The sequence below is a fragment of the Grus americana genome, chromosome 10, assembly GCF_028858705.1.
Source record: "Grus americana isolate bGruAme1 chromosome 10, bGruAme1.mat, whole genome shotgun sequence".
Classification (NCBI taxonomy): Eukaryota; Metazoa; Chordata; class Aves; order Gruiformes; family Gruidae; genus Grus; species Grus americana.
Window position 1 is genome coordinate 20,410,722 of NC_072861.1, and position 14,049 is coordinate 20,424,770.

Consider the following 14,049-nt stretch of genomic DNA (forward strand, 5'->3'; position numbering starts at 1 on the left):
GGTTGGGTCTAGGATTTGTTTTTATTTTTTATTTTAATAAGTTCAACATATTTCTATCAGCTGATCGAAAAGGTAAAAAGACTTGTCAAACTCATGCAGACAGACACCTTGCAGATTATAGGATTCTGAACCTGAAATTGAAAAGTGTATATAGCAGGAAGCCTGTGTCCAAATAAAATTCCAGGGGTTCAGAGGACGGTTTATATATATAAATACATAGATATATATACACACACACATCTCAGTGAGAATTAGGTTAAATTTTCACCATCTCCTGCAGTCACCTTCCTATCTAAATTGGCAAGAACTTGATAAGGAAACTCCAGTATTTTCTACAAGGAAAATTGGGTCAAATTCAGGTATATAAAGTTCAAAATATTCTGCCATGCATTTAGAAACAGCAATTTTTTTCCAGAATGGGCATTATCAAAAGATGTATCCATTCACATAAATGGATACAGAAATGCAAACACATGCACATGCATGGTTATATTCACATATTTTTGCACTGATCTAACGAAGAAGCAAAAATAAACAGAGAGGACCAATTTCCCTCTAGTCTGTATTCCAACCCAGATAATCATATACCTCTTCAAAATAATTGCTCAGAGGAAACAGAAAACTCAAAGTTAAGCCTACCAGAGCCACTGATCACAAGTGCCACATTGTATTCACCCAGGGTTAATGAAGATTGGTGTAATTTCCCAGCTAGAAACCATGCAATCTGCAAGACAGCTGGAAAGCAAAAAGATCCTACAAAATATAAATCTTTCACTGTATACTAGCACATTATTAATGCCTCCTCCCTCCTTAGCATGTGCAAAAATGCAAAATTGTATTTTTTACTTCATCAGCCTATCCATTTCTCAAAAGACACAAGCCCAGAGGCAACCTTTGTTCCCTGCAGTATCTGACTAAACATTTTGAATTGGCAGAAGTATAATGGACTTTTTATCCGTACTTTTTCCTACTTACTCTTCAGGCCACTGAAACCCATTATTTCTCATGTTCCATGACAACAAACTCCAGATACTAACTACCACAATGAAACTCCATCATAAGCTTTTAGAAAAACCTAGGAATGTGAAGCCCACTGCATCTCCCCATTCTCCTTGTCTGTTCTGGCAGGAAGAGTCTTCAAGAATTCCAACAAGTCGCTGAGCCATGATCTTGCTTCCTTTCCTAGAAACCATGTTGGCTTTCTTTTATCTCTTTTTATCTGTTTGGTCACCTCTGCCCATTTAAATTTTCCTAAGAAATGAGGTTAAAAGAATTGTTCTGGATTTTCTGGACATTAAACAGAGAAATGTGAATTTGCTGATTCAGCAAGCCAGTCCTTAGCTAAGCATTATCTCCACGCCAGATGTTCTAAGGTGAGGCCAAAAGATGACCAAAATTATCCCAAAGACATAAATTCTGAGCAAATTATGAAGTTACCATTTTATCTTTGGACCCAGTCTCCTGTGGAGTAAAAGAATCAGCTGAGATGGCCGACATGATTATTACCTATTTTCTGCATTGACCCTCTATACAGTTTGCTGTCAGGGAGCAGCTAAGGCAGGTGCTGCTCCAAAAGGGAAGAGGAAGTGAAGTCAAGCATGGTAAGGCAGGTAGAGGCAGTGGCCTCACTGGCAAAGGCACAGTCCTACTGTACGCAAGCAAGGCGAGCAGAGAGGTTCTTAGCAGAGCTTTCCTGAAGTGCTTTCCTCAAAGCTGGACACCTGAACCATAACCCAAGTTGGTCCAGGCAGCCAAACTCCCAGGAGGGCTGGGGATGCACTCAGAGCCCTGACATTTGCCGTCCCTGTGATGCAAATGCGTCCTGTATCCCCCTGAACTGCCACAGTTCACAATCCTACAGGTTAATGCAAAATTATATGGTAGATCATCTTAGTCTTCTATAACTGCTTCCTCCTCTTTCTCAACTTCCTAGGTGCCAGTACCTAAAGGGGGCTACAGGAAAGATGGGGAGGGACTGTTTATCAGGGAATGTAGTGACAGGACAAGGGGCAATGGGTTTAAGCTAAAAGAGGGTAGATTTGGATTGGATGTTAGAAAGAAATTCTTTACTGTTAAGGGTGGTGAGGTACTGGCACAGGTTGCCCAGAGAGGTTGTGGATGCCCCATCCCTGGAAGTGTTTAAGGCCAGGTTGGATGAGGCTTTGGGCAACGTGGTCTAGTGGTGGGTGTCACTGCCCGCAGCAGGGGGGTTGGAACTAGATGATCTTTGAGGTCTCTTCCAACCCAAACCATTCTATGATTCTTTGATTCTCTAAATGTCTTTTCCAGTTCTACAAGCAACAACTACTGAAGGAAGTTTAGGTCCTTGATCATTCCCTTTTTATGATCTCCCATTTAATAAACCACAGGATTCACTATGTTAACATACTGAATCCTTGTACAAGCGTCAAATATAAAAGATTAAAAAGAGGGCATGCGGAAATATGATGGATTTTTATTTACATGGCATTATTTTTCAGGTGTAGGGTATCCAGCTAAGTTTGCATTTAAAGTTTAAATTCACTTCCACGATGGGCAACGGAGCATTTATACCACTTTTAACAGCCTAGTTCAGACCTCCAAGTAGATGACATTTACCCACTTTTTCATTTACAACTATAGCACAAAACATTCGCAGCTGATCAGCTTGGAGTCAGGAAACTATTAAATCTATATATCACTTACTAAAAACCCCTATATATCACTTATATTAAATACTATTATATAAAAACCTATATATCACTTATATTTTGCTGCATTATAACCACTAATCAAGTGGGGGACAGAACCTCTAAAAATAAGACTGTATTTTTAGATGCTTAAATACAGCTGTGACCACAGATGATGAAGCAGCCATCTTCTTTAGCCCCTCAATTTTGCTGAGCTGTGAGTACAGCACAAATCTGACTATGAAGTGGGATGTCCCTGTAAAATACTGATTTGGTCAACAAAGTGGAGGTGTTTCTCTCTAATACGTGATGGCAAACCATGGCCTGTGCATTCTTGGGTCAGCTCAAAATTTCATCACCTCTCCCACAGCACCTGACATCATTAACATTTACAGCCATGAAGCAAGCTTGTAGTGGATCATAGCTGGAGCACACTTCCTACTATACTGCATTTTCAACATGCTGGTAAACACAGGGAAGATTTTCAGTGGCGTAAAGTCCTGTTACATGCACAATTCCTATTTGCATGAAGTGTAGCACAATCACAAGTGAAAGACTCAGAGCTGAAGCAGCAGAAGTGGGAGAATTGTTAAATAAAAACCAACAACATTCCAAGGACTTAAACTGACTTTCAATCTATTGAGGGCACTTGGTGTAGCAAAATCCTTCCGGGACCAGACACACTGTATAATAGGCTAGGTATTATACTAGGTCATGTTGCCAGATGGTTAACCAAAGTTGAAAAAAAAACAAAACCCAAACCAAACCAAATCCAAAGGAAAATCAGTGCAGGTCAAGCTTCCTTCTTGGGGATGGGGAGGGAGGAAGTTTTATGTACACTTCCCAGTGCTGTTTTCTGGGTTATCACTAGTAAAATCTCATCCCTATGTTATTTAAAACTTGCTCTCAAAATTGCATTTAGTCTTGGCAGCTGCAAGACAAAATAAATGTAAAAGTACAGTAGGCAACTGTCCTTCATTTCCTTCCTTTACTCTTACATATCCTGTGTGCAACTGGAATGCTTCTATTTGATTATCCAGTGGAGCAAATGCTACAATGAATGCAATCATGCCTTATTACCCTACGTGTCTGTAGCCTATTGCACAGCTATGTACAGATGTTTTTACACAGCTTGGTTTTTTAGCTACAGGGTCTATAAAACAATAGAAACTATCTATCTGAAATGTTTTCAAGCCAGCAAAGGATAAAGGCACTGTAAAGCAGTCAACTGGATAAAAGCCATCTATGTCTGACAGGAGGAGAAGAAAAACCTCAGAGGTTTCTCAATTATAAATGCATCAGCTTTCTTAAATAATATGTGGCTGCAGTTTGCAGCAAACTGACCAGGCTGGAACATGTAAACAGAGGTAAAAAATAAAGATTCAGGCAGTAGAGAGAAGAAACACAAACCTCTGAAGGGTTTGAAGGGTTGAATCATTATTTTACAGACCTGACGAACTGGCTGTTGCCCAAAGAACCTGAGCTTCCACTAGGAAGGCCTGAGAAGAGGTAGCATTGCCTCCAGCTAAGGGGCCTGAACTGAGACTCAAGAGCTGTGGCTTAGCCCCCAGCCAACTTTATCCTTTGGCATGTCCCTTCACATCTCTAGGCTTCATTTCCTCACTCAGTACAATGGGGATAACAGTTCTGATCTCTTTATCAGAGAGCTTTGAATTTTACTGAAGAAAAGCCCTATTTACAAATTCATTTCCTTTTACTCTCAAGAAATCCTTTTTTTACAAATATAGTAAAATGCAAAAAAACCCCAATGTATTGTTTAATGGTACAGATCTATCTGGGAGGCACCATGAATTAACAGGTAAGGCACTAGATTGGACGTCAGGATGGGCAAAATCTGTTCCCTGCTCTTGGATAAGAAACAACGAGCAAATGGTTTTATGACTCCCATGTTTTCCCTGTCCACCTGGTCTGAAAGCATGTTATAGCAGAAAATCCTGCTTTCTGCTGCAGAGAATCCTGGGCTGGCATTTCTAGCACAGATAACAATAGCAAGCAATGGGTTAGTTATAGCGTACTGACAGCAGGTTTGACACTGTAGAAAATAAATATTATTTCTCTTTCCACATTATAAAAGAGAAAAAAGGAAGCAGGATGAGCTATGAAAGCAGAAGAGATGATTTTATTAGTTTAATGTTCTTTCTTGCAAGAATCCCCCTGAGAAAGAAATCCTCACAAGGGGAAGTGATGGAGCTGGGGTGTGAAGCTGGTGAAGCAGTGCACAAAGCATGTAAAATCTGCAATCTGCAAGTCTCTGTTTACACGGATGAGGCAAGAGACAACAGCAGAAATAATATAAACCCCAAAAGACAGAACTAGTCTGTCCACAGACCTAACATAATGAGATTGTTCTGCTCATGTCTGCCTCAAAGACTTCTCAGCTTCACACACACAGTAGCAAGGAGCAGTTCCAGAGCTTTTCTTGACAGATGTTTGGCAGTGTGTGCTTAGCTGGACATCAATTAGGCTTCTGCCTTCAGCTTGTCTGTTTGCAAACACAATGACCACTTTCAGAGATAAACAGCAGAGATTTCCTTAAATCCTGATTAAATGGTATTTAGCCATAAGCAGAGCCTTGATTCTTAGGCAGTGTCCTACAAATCATCCCTAATTTAGACAATAATCAAAACTGTCTACGAGATAAAACTATAATTCAGAAGTTCTAGCATAATATATTCAGGTAAACCAAAAACATAAGAACTGTCTGTCACAAAAAAGAAAAAGAAACATTAAAAAATTATGGTTTTGATTGTTTTTTACTCCAAGCTAGCAGGAAAATCTACCGTATTTCTTTTGGGGGACACTATCATGTAAATTCATTGGGAACTGTTAGCTAAAAGAGTAATAACGAGTGTTTTTCCGACAATGATTGCACATCAAAGCCCCAGACCTAGGAAGGGGGTGAAGGGCAAAAAGATGGGGAAGGGAACATCTTATGCAGGTATCTGCCCTTTAAGCTAGAAGACTGAAATTCCCAGGTGCTTTGTGTACATGTCTATATAATTTCACACAGACATAAATGGCCCTGGAGTGGAATGCAGTACATGTTTGCACCTGTACCAGTCAAACTGCACAATGATTTAGCGCATAAAGTGAGTTATGACATGGAGATGAAATGAAAGAATAAAGTCAGAGTATCGGAATAAATATCAACAAAGTCATGGCAAATATTTTCCCTCCTGACACACTCCTTTTAACAAAGGCAACAGAAAGGAGCTTAGTTACACACCAGTTTGACATCAGGCTAGGATTTGGTTTGGAGTCCTAGATGCCTGATGGGAAAGTACCATAACACAATTCTTGTAGCCAGTGAGTTTTCCGAAGATATCTTTCATTCAAATAGTAATCAGCACCCACCTTGTACAATGACGAGATGTGATGGCCTGAAGGATATTTACTCAGAAATAGGTTGCCTGGTAAAGAAATACTATGATTCCTTTCCACAGCATTTGAGACAGTTGTTTGCTTGTATTTATCAAAATACATTACCATGAACCATTGATAAAACCATGGGAGCAGGTAAAGTTTTCAAGCTAAGATAAGCTTAAACGTCCTGCACCCCCTTTGGGGCAAGTCACAATAAGGAAGGCAAAAGCTCTGGCATAAAGCCTGACTGGAGGCTTTGAGTGAGCAACAAGAAAAGCAAGATTTAAGATCAGCAAAGATATGCTAACAAAGAAAAGCAGGGTGGTAAGCTGATGAGAAGATTTTGGACATGCTGCCTTACAGTTGACAAAGACTCTGTATGTATTTCAGCAAAGCAGCTTAAATATCTATGAGCATTAATTACCAATAGCAGTTTGATGGTCGAGGAAATGAAAGGCCAGGTACAGAGCAGGAAGTGTGTTATTCCTCCCCGCTGACAGTGTTTAGTTCCAAATAACAAGCTAGCTTCAAACATACACCACCACTGTGAGGCCTATTGTTTTATCTTGTGGGATGGGTGCTTACTAAGATGACAGACAGATAAATAATTGGAAAATAAAAGTGCTTGAAACACATTTTGGGGCTACAAAAGGAGAATGATGTATGGAGGAGAACTAATAAGGAACTGCTGGAGGTTTACGAAGAACAAAGTGTAGTAAACGTAGGGAAATTCCATGACCTCAGTGGGCAAGCCATGCGGTTAGCGTGATGGAAGACAGACCATCCAGGCTTCTCTGGGGAGAGCAGCCTCTTGGTGTCCAGGCCCAGCTGAACAAAGAGAAGATGAAGGAACAAAATTGAGCAAGAGCTTCTAAGAGCTCTGAACTACCACCAAAGAGAAATAGACCCTTGGCAAAAAGGCAAGGGAAGGGGGTTTAATCATGAGAGCAACTGAAGGTCTGTGATACTTCAGAGCTAGGGACTGGCAACACATGGAAGAGGGAACAGTGACAAACATACAGCAAATCTGTCACTAACCCTCCCTCCACTAAGCGCTTTCATTTATTTTAATTATGCAAGTTAATTCTTGCCCCCAAGACATGAAACAACAGAGAGAAGACGAAGAAAAAAAGTTGAGATAACTAGAAATTCAGTCGACAGCACTCACTGATTAATAAATTTTAAGAACAGAGTAGACTGATCAATCACCTCTTTTCCATAAAATGACCTCGCAAAAGGACCATATAAGCTCCAAACTAAAGAGAGTATCCTGTGTTTGGCTACTGCATCTCTTCCAGAAAGACAGTCATTTTTCAGTTAGGCAGACCAAGAATCCACCACTTCCCTTAGTATATGGAATGAATAGCGACAAACGTAAACAAGACTACTGAGCTGCAAAACAAACCCAGAGGCAAATGAAATTCAAATGCTCTACTTTCCATAACAAGAAAAACAGAAAATAAGTCTCTATAAAATCATACCAGCACTTCACTCAACCAACTACATTGCACACATTACAAGTTTTCACATAAATAAATGAGAAAATTGATGCATTTAACAATAAATATGTAGTCTGTTAAAAATGGTATGCCCAGCTTTTTTATTTTTTTACAGATTGGATGGAGGGAAATAGATTGTGTATATATGGCCTTGGTTGGTATTTTCTGTTTTACTTGTCTTTCCAAAAGTAGACTGGTCAGCTTCACTGCTTCACTGTGGTTTCTACTGGGTCTTGTTTTCTGGGTCTCACAGACTATTGTTTCTTTGCAAGATTTTTAAATGTTTCAGTGATTTTGAATGCTCAAATAGATGGCTTGATAGACACGTCCACTGATTGTCAGAAAGTACAAAGGACCATCCTCAGGATATCAGGCTTTCCAAAGATGTCTCAGGTATCCCAAACCAACTAGTCTCTCTAGAAAAAACCTCAGCCAGTTTTTTGACAGAGGCCCAAAGGAGGGTAGTTGCATGTCTCAGATTATATAAGAACAGGACCAGGATCCTGACCCCACTGAAATCACTAACAAAACTCTCACTGAGTCCAGTGTAAGCAGACTTTTCCTCTGGTCTTTAGTCGTGAGCCTCTGAACAGCTGCGCACATGCGAAGCAGTCTGGCCGAAGCCATGTCCCCCAAACAAGAAAGAAGGAAAAGCGCACACAGGACACTGAAGTGAGGAAGAGCAAGGGTTACAGCAGCAGGAATTCCTGATTACTTGAGTGGCTGTGCTCATCCCAGTGCTTCTATTAAAATTTACGCAATCTTATATTACACTTAGTTGGCACATGAATTTTTAGTGGGAATTTGGAAGAAGAGAGATTGCTAGCTGGTGAAAAGAAATTGGAAGGCTGTTGAGGGTAGGGTGGGGCCTGAGAGATGGTAGTGATGAATATGCCCAATAGCACAGTTCTGCACTGTCTGGGTTGTGCAGCTGAGTATTTATTCCCTAGCAACCAAAAGGCAAGGGAAAAAGTCTTCCACTGCACTGTACCATGGCTGCCTTTGGTTTCAAAACACCAGCAGCCTGACTCTCCATTGCCCTACACAGCCACCAAGTGACATAAAAATTTGCAATGCTGTGAGGTCCCTTTCTTTCACAAACACCAAATCAATTTGACAATGTTTCTTTAAGGGACGTTTTAATCTACAGTATGTTCATTTTAATGCATTAAAGTGTGTTTGATTTTGGTCCGAAGGACAGTCCTAGCAAGGCTTTTGCTAAAGCCAGGCACTGCTTCTCTAATGAATTGTTTTAAGCAGCAGGTATTTCTATTTATTCTGGCATCAAATAAAAACCCGCCCTGGAATATACAGAAACATTCAACATGAACCACTATGGAAAATGTTTTAATGTGAGAATTCCTTTTCTTTTCCACTCACAGCAAACCAGCTAGTCTTTTCCCTTTCCTTGGGGATTAATTCTCTGTTGTGACACTGTTAGGGGATGGAAATCAATATTACACAGGGAGGAAGATTTAAATGAACAGTACACAGTACAGGTAGGACCAACCAGAGGCCACCCGACTGTGCAAGCAAATGGCCAAAGAAAAGGTAAAAATGTGCAGTCCTTTATTCAGATGTTTTGCATGGAATAAAAAAAAAAGATGAAATCTACTTGGAGACATAAACCAAATGTCTTGTTTTTAAAACCTGGGAGTATTTTGAAACACTTTACTATGATAAACTCATCAGAAGAAAGCGGGGTGTAGCTACGAAGGGAGGGAAATTGGGTAATAGCACCACAGCATGCGGCTCGCCATGATAGCACTTTTCACCCATAGCTCGCTACACACTTTGAAAGAAGGAAAGGACTAAGATACGAACACGCTGGTATGGCAGAAGGATGTCATCTGTGCAGTCACCCAGCGGTGCAGTGGCAAAACCAAAACCCAATTTCCCCATTCACATACCAGCATTTGGAAGACTCAAGAAAAAGGACATGAATTGTGGAAGGGTTTCTAATCTTCAGGACTCTCACTAAGTTATCTTTGAGCCCTTTAATTAAAGCCAGCCAGGAGATGGGAATGTTTTTCACAAAACATTGATTCACTTGTGGAAACAGTCTGGAAAACTATGTTTCTCAATCACCTCCGCTCTGATGCTCCGTTTTCTCCAGGCAGCTATTCCTTCAACTAAACCTGCCCATCTGCAGTATATACACTATACTCTGCTTTCTTTTCCCCGACATCAAGCCACAGAAAAGCACATGTGACTGCAGCAGAGGTAAAGACATTTTTAACCAGGGCAATTTAAGGATATTTAAGACACATTCTCATTTTCCATTTCCCAATTCCACACTGCCCCCACTTTTATTATTAGCTGAATACAGGGAAGTTTCAGCTTGGATCTGGGGTAACATGTACACTGAGGAATCAAGGCCAAGCTTTGCCTTGAAATATGCAGGATCATTCCTAACTAACCGTAAAGCTGCTTATTTGGCACTAGCAGTGGAAATATTGAACGAAAGGGGCATTCTCAATCTGCTTATGTCACAGAAAGGTTGGATTCTGACAACGTGCAAGGCTCCAAGCTGCAGCCTGATATTAATAGCTAGACATTAAACTCTCAATTTGGCTGGCTTAGAGGCAGCTCAATTGGAACAAAGATTTTTCTGCAGGAAACGGCAGATGTGGTTAGAGTCACATCACGAGAGATGAGCCTGAAGCAGCAGCAGACTGCAAACTTTTTGACTGGTGTGTGACAAGGCTGCATCGCACAAAGCGAAGCTTCCCTGCTCAAAATGCAGAGCACATCAGAAATCCCGCAACTCAGGCTGTGGAAACACAATTGTTGCAAATGTATTGCACACAGGCATATCGTTCTCCTTCTGTCCACCTCCTTTTGATTTCATTCATTCTTAGGGATGACTTAAACAACCAAGTAGGGGAATGAGCATTAACAAACTATTCCTTAAACAAATGTGGTTCTGTTTCTTGATGTGGCCAGTGGGGTATCACCCCACATAGACACACCTACATATTTGCACCATTTTTGAGCTTGTTTCAGCCATTATGTAACCTTCCACACTACCTTGGCAGCTGGGCCAAGAAAATTTGAATGAAGTCCCCAGAGCAACTGGTTTCAGTGAGGGGCCCCTGCCAGAATACAAATACAAACCTCCTGCTGCTGTTTTCTCTCTGTGTCTGCATGGCAGGCAAAGATTCCAGACAGGTTTTTCAATATGGATCTTTTTGAGCACAAATGAACACCTCTTATAAGCCATTTAAACTTCATAATTCTACTTCCGAACAACAACTGGGCCTCAATACTTCCACCAGGGAAAGTTTTGCTTCCATATTTCTCACAATGTAAAGAAAATCAAGGCACCGTCACTAAAAACTCCGTTACTTACAGTGCTCTGAGTCCTCTTATTTCAGTACACATAATCTCATAGATTATTTATAGTCTCTCAATCATGACTAAGAAACATTAGATTATGGACTTGTATTGCATCATATACTCAAGGACATCACACTGCTTTATATGAGAACTTCTTAAGCCATGCAATCTCCTGTAGCTTTGCACTCAAAATCCTCATTTCATAGAGGTAGACAGAAGCATTCAGAATGTGAGTGACTTGCCAAATGTCACACAATGAGTCAATGCCAGAGCTGGGAATAGAAATCAGGAGTCTAGAGTCCAGATTCTCTGCCTTATATAGAGCAGTAGCCTCAGTCTCCTAGTTTAGGAGAGTGCCTGCTCACCAGAAAGATGTTTCTTCCTTTACAGGATGGCAGTGTACCACATTGCAATGGCCAACTTCCCCCACAAGCAGGTATAAAACCACATAGGCATCTGCTGAGACCATGTTCTTCATGTATAAAAGCGAAATATACGGCAAGAAATGAAAGCAAGTTGCTGTTGTAGAGAACTTAGGGGAGTGCTGTAACCTCAGCATCATCATCAAGACCAAATGCGATGTCACTCTTTGGACTAGCTTCTTGCTTTTGCAGGCACTGTTCCTGATTTGGAGGGGACTATCTGGGAGCTGGAGTGAGGAATAGGAATCTGGCAACAATAGAGACAGCTGAAACATCAAGGTAGTTCTTCATAAGCCAGTATAGCATACCAATGGGCATCAGCCTACTTCAATTGTTGCACTCGTATTAAGCCCATTATATAACTTACATAACCCATGTATATATACAGGGCACAGAATGGCAGCAATTAAAAACCTACTTCTCTACAACTGACACCTATTTTTCCCTATTCTAACTAAGGAAGAAAACTGGAGAATCTTTCACACAGGTAAAATTTAGTACTACCAACACTAACCACTTTCTCAAACCAGTTGCATGCCACAGAAGTACATTCCTTAACTTATTCTTCCTCTGCTGTGACACATATGCAAATGACACAACAAGGCCAAATTCTCTTCTGGTATAACATCTGTAGTATGAATGGATTACATATGAGCTAACTTTCATCAGTAAAGAAAAAACACATAGTTTTATCACCAACACAACACCTTTGGCAGAGAAGGGGGAATGAAGCTAATACCGTGCTATATCCATCCACAGAAGGCAGAGAGAATGATCTCTATATAAATCACAAGTATATGATATATTCAGGACATCAGACACATTGTCCATAATTATCAGGTACTATCTTATGGGTTTAGAACACACATAAGGACTCAGAAACGTGAAACATCTGTTTCATGGATAGGAATCCATCAAAATCCAGCATTCCAATTTCATATTGCACCACTGCATTACTCCTTAACAAGCTGATGACCGGAGGAATTGGTTATCTTCTTCAGGCTCTACCTCCAGCCACTAAGTGTAAGAAGTATTTCTCGAGGCAGGGACAGATGAGATATCAGAGTGCTGTGTAACTTGGGCAGACTTCATTCAGATTGCAGCCCTACCAGAATAGTTCCTGGGTTTATGGTTTTGAAGAAAATTTTCAAAATATGCAGCTAATATATACAACACAGAAACAAGGGCCTAAATTGTAGATGATCTGAAACGACTGCAGTAACTCACCAATTTGGGTACAGGCAATAATGCTGGAAAATTGATGTTCTCAAAATGTTTACTTATTTCCACAGCATTTAAGAAAAGATGGTATCATATGATGGAGGATTTCACCTGTACTCAGGGAAAAGGCACACTGCCTCTGGGTTCAAACAACAGAAACAGTGGGGCATAGAAAATGCGTAAGTGAAAATGTTAGTGCTTTGTGGCCACATAGGGAAACTGTCAGGGGAGAAGGAAGGAAAAGTAGGATTGAGGAGAGCAAAGAGGCCAGACCAGTCTTGTCCCAGGAACATTCACCTTCTAAATGTCTTGGAAAAAACTATGCAGGAAAGAGTAAGAAATGTGTTTAATCTTTATTGCTCTGATCTTCCACTTTCTCCACTGAAGCAAGTCACAGCACAAGAACGAACTTGAGTATTGTAAGAACAGAAAAGAAGTCATAAAAATATTTCCTTAGTCATGCTGTCTATGGTAATATAATTCCCTGAATAGAGATCTTCAACAATACCGTCTTTAGAAATGGAAAGAGCCCTGACCTTAGTCAGCATGTGTCTTCCATCAGCGCTTTTTTTTTTAACTTCTTTATTGTGTCTTACACCAGCCAGCTCCAGATGCAGGTACACAGTACAAAAACTTCCTCAGTGGAAGCGTGTTTTCCATTGGACACCGAATATAAACACATTGTGAGGGATTCTGACTAGAAAGAAAACCTGGACATAGAGGCCAGTCCTTGTTCATGCTTGAAAAGAACATATATGTATTTTTCAGCTCTGTATTTCCTCCTTTCACTTGATTAGTCTCCACAACACAGAGAAGGAAGGACCTGCATTCTGAGATTCTGGGTAGTTTCAGAGCTCATGCTGAAGGCACTTCATGCTCTTCATCACCCACTACTGTCAGCATAGCAACCCCTAGTCTGCAAGTGTGTCTCTGAACACTGGAGTGTAAGATCAGCTGAAAACCAGGATCCATTCCAAGTTTACATAGAATGTAGGATAAGGGGCCGCTTGACTTTGAGGCAAGTCTAAAAAAACATGCAGTCATCATAGAGAGGATGTTGAGCTATGCCTCCAAACACTGCTGCTACTGTGGTGATTAAAAAAAATACCAGGAGAACAGATACAGTGAAAGTTACTGCTACCTAAGTTAAATAAATAAATCAATAAACAAAGTATTTAATGTGTGGGATGTAAGGACCCTGTGTACCCAGGGTTTGGATAAGATTAAAGGCAGTTAGGAAGTAGGAGGCAGAAAAGAGGATTTAACTTGGCTTTCCTACAATGAGGTATTCTTCTCTGGTGTCTGAGTGCAAGCTTGATCTGAGAGTGTTACACAGGTTCTTACAATTGGAAATACATTCATTAGTTAGCAAATTCTTGTTTAAGGTGAGAGAGCCCTGAAAGGAGCATTATACAGACACACCAAAAGACAGTTTCCTAATCTCCAATTATCGAATTCTACATCCGCTCCAAAGAAACAGAAATACTTAAGATCACTTCCTGAACTCAGAGACCT

General features: G+C 40.5%; 1 protein-coding gene across 2 annotated transcripts in view; it reads right to left on the minus strand.

Moving 5' to 3' along the window:
- The window catches only part of ADAMTS17 (ADAM metallopeptidase with thrombospondin type 1 motif 17), a 197,388-nt gene that overhangs the window by 136,717 nt on the left and 46,622 nt on the right, over positions 1-14,049 (minus strand). The window lies entirely within an intron of this gene.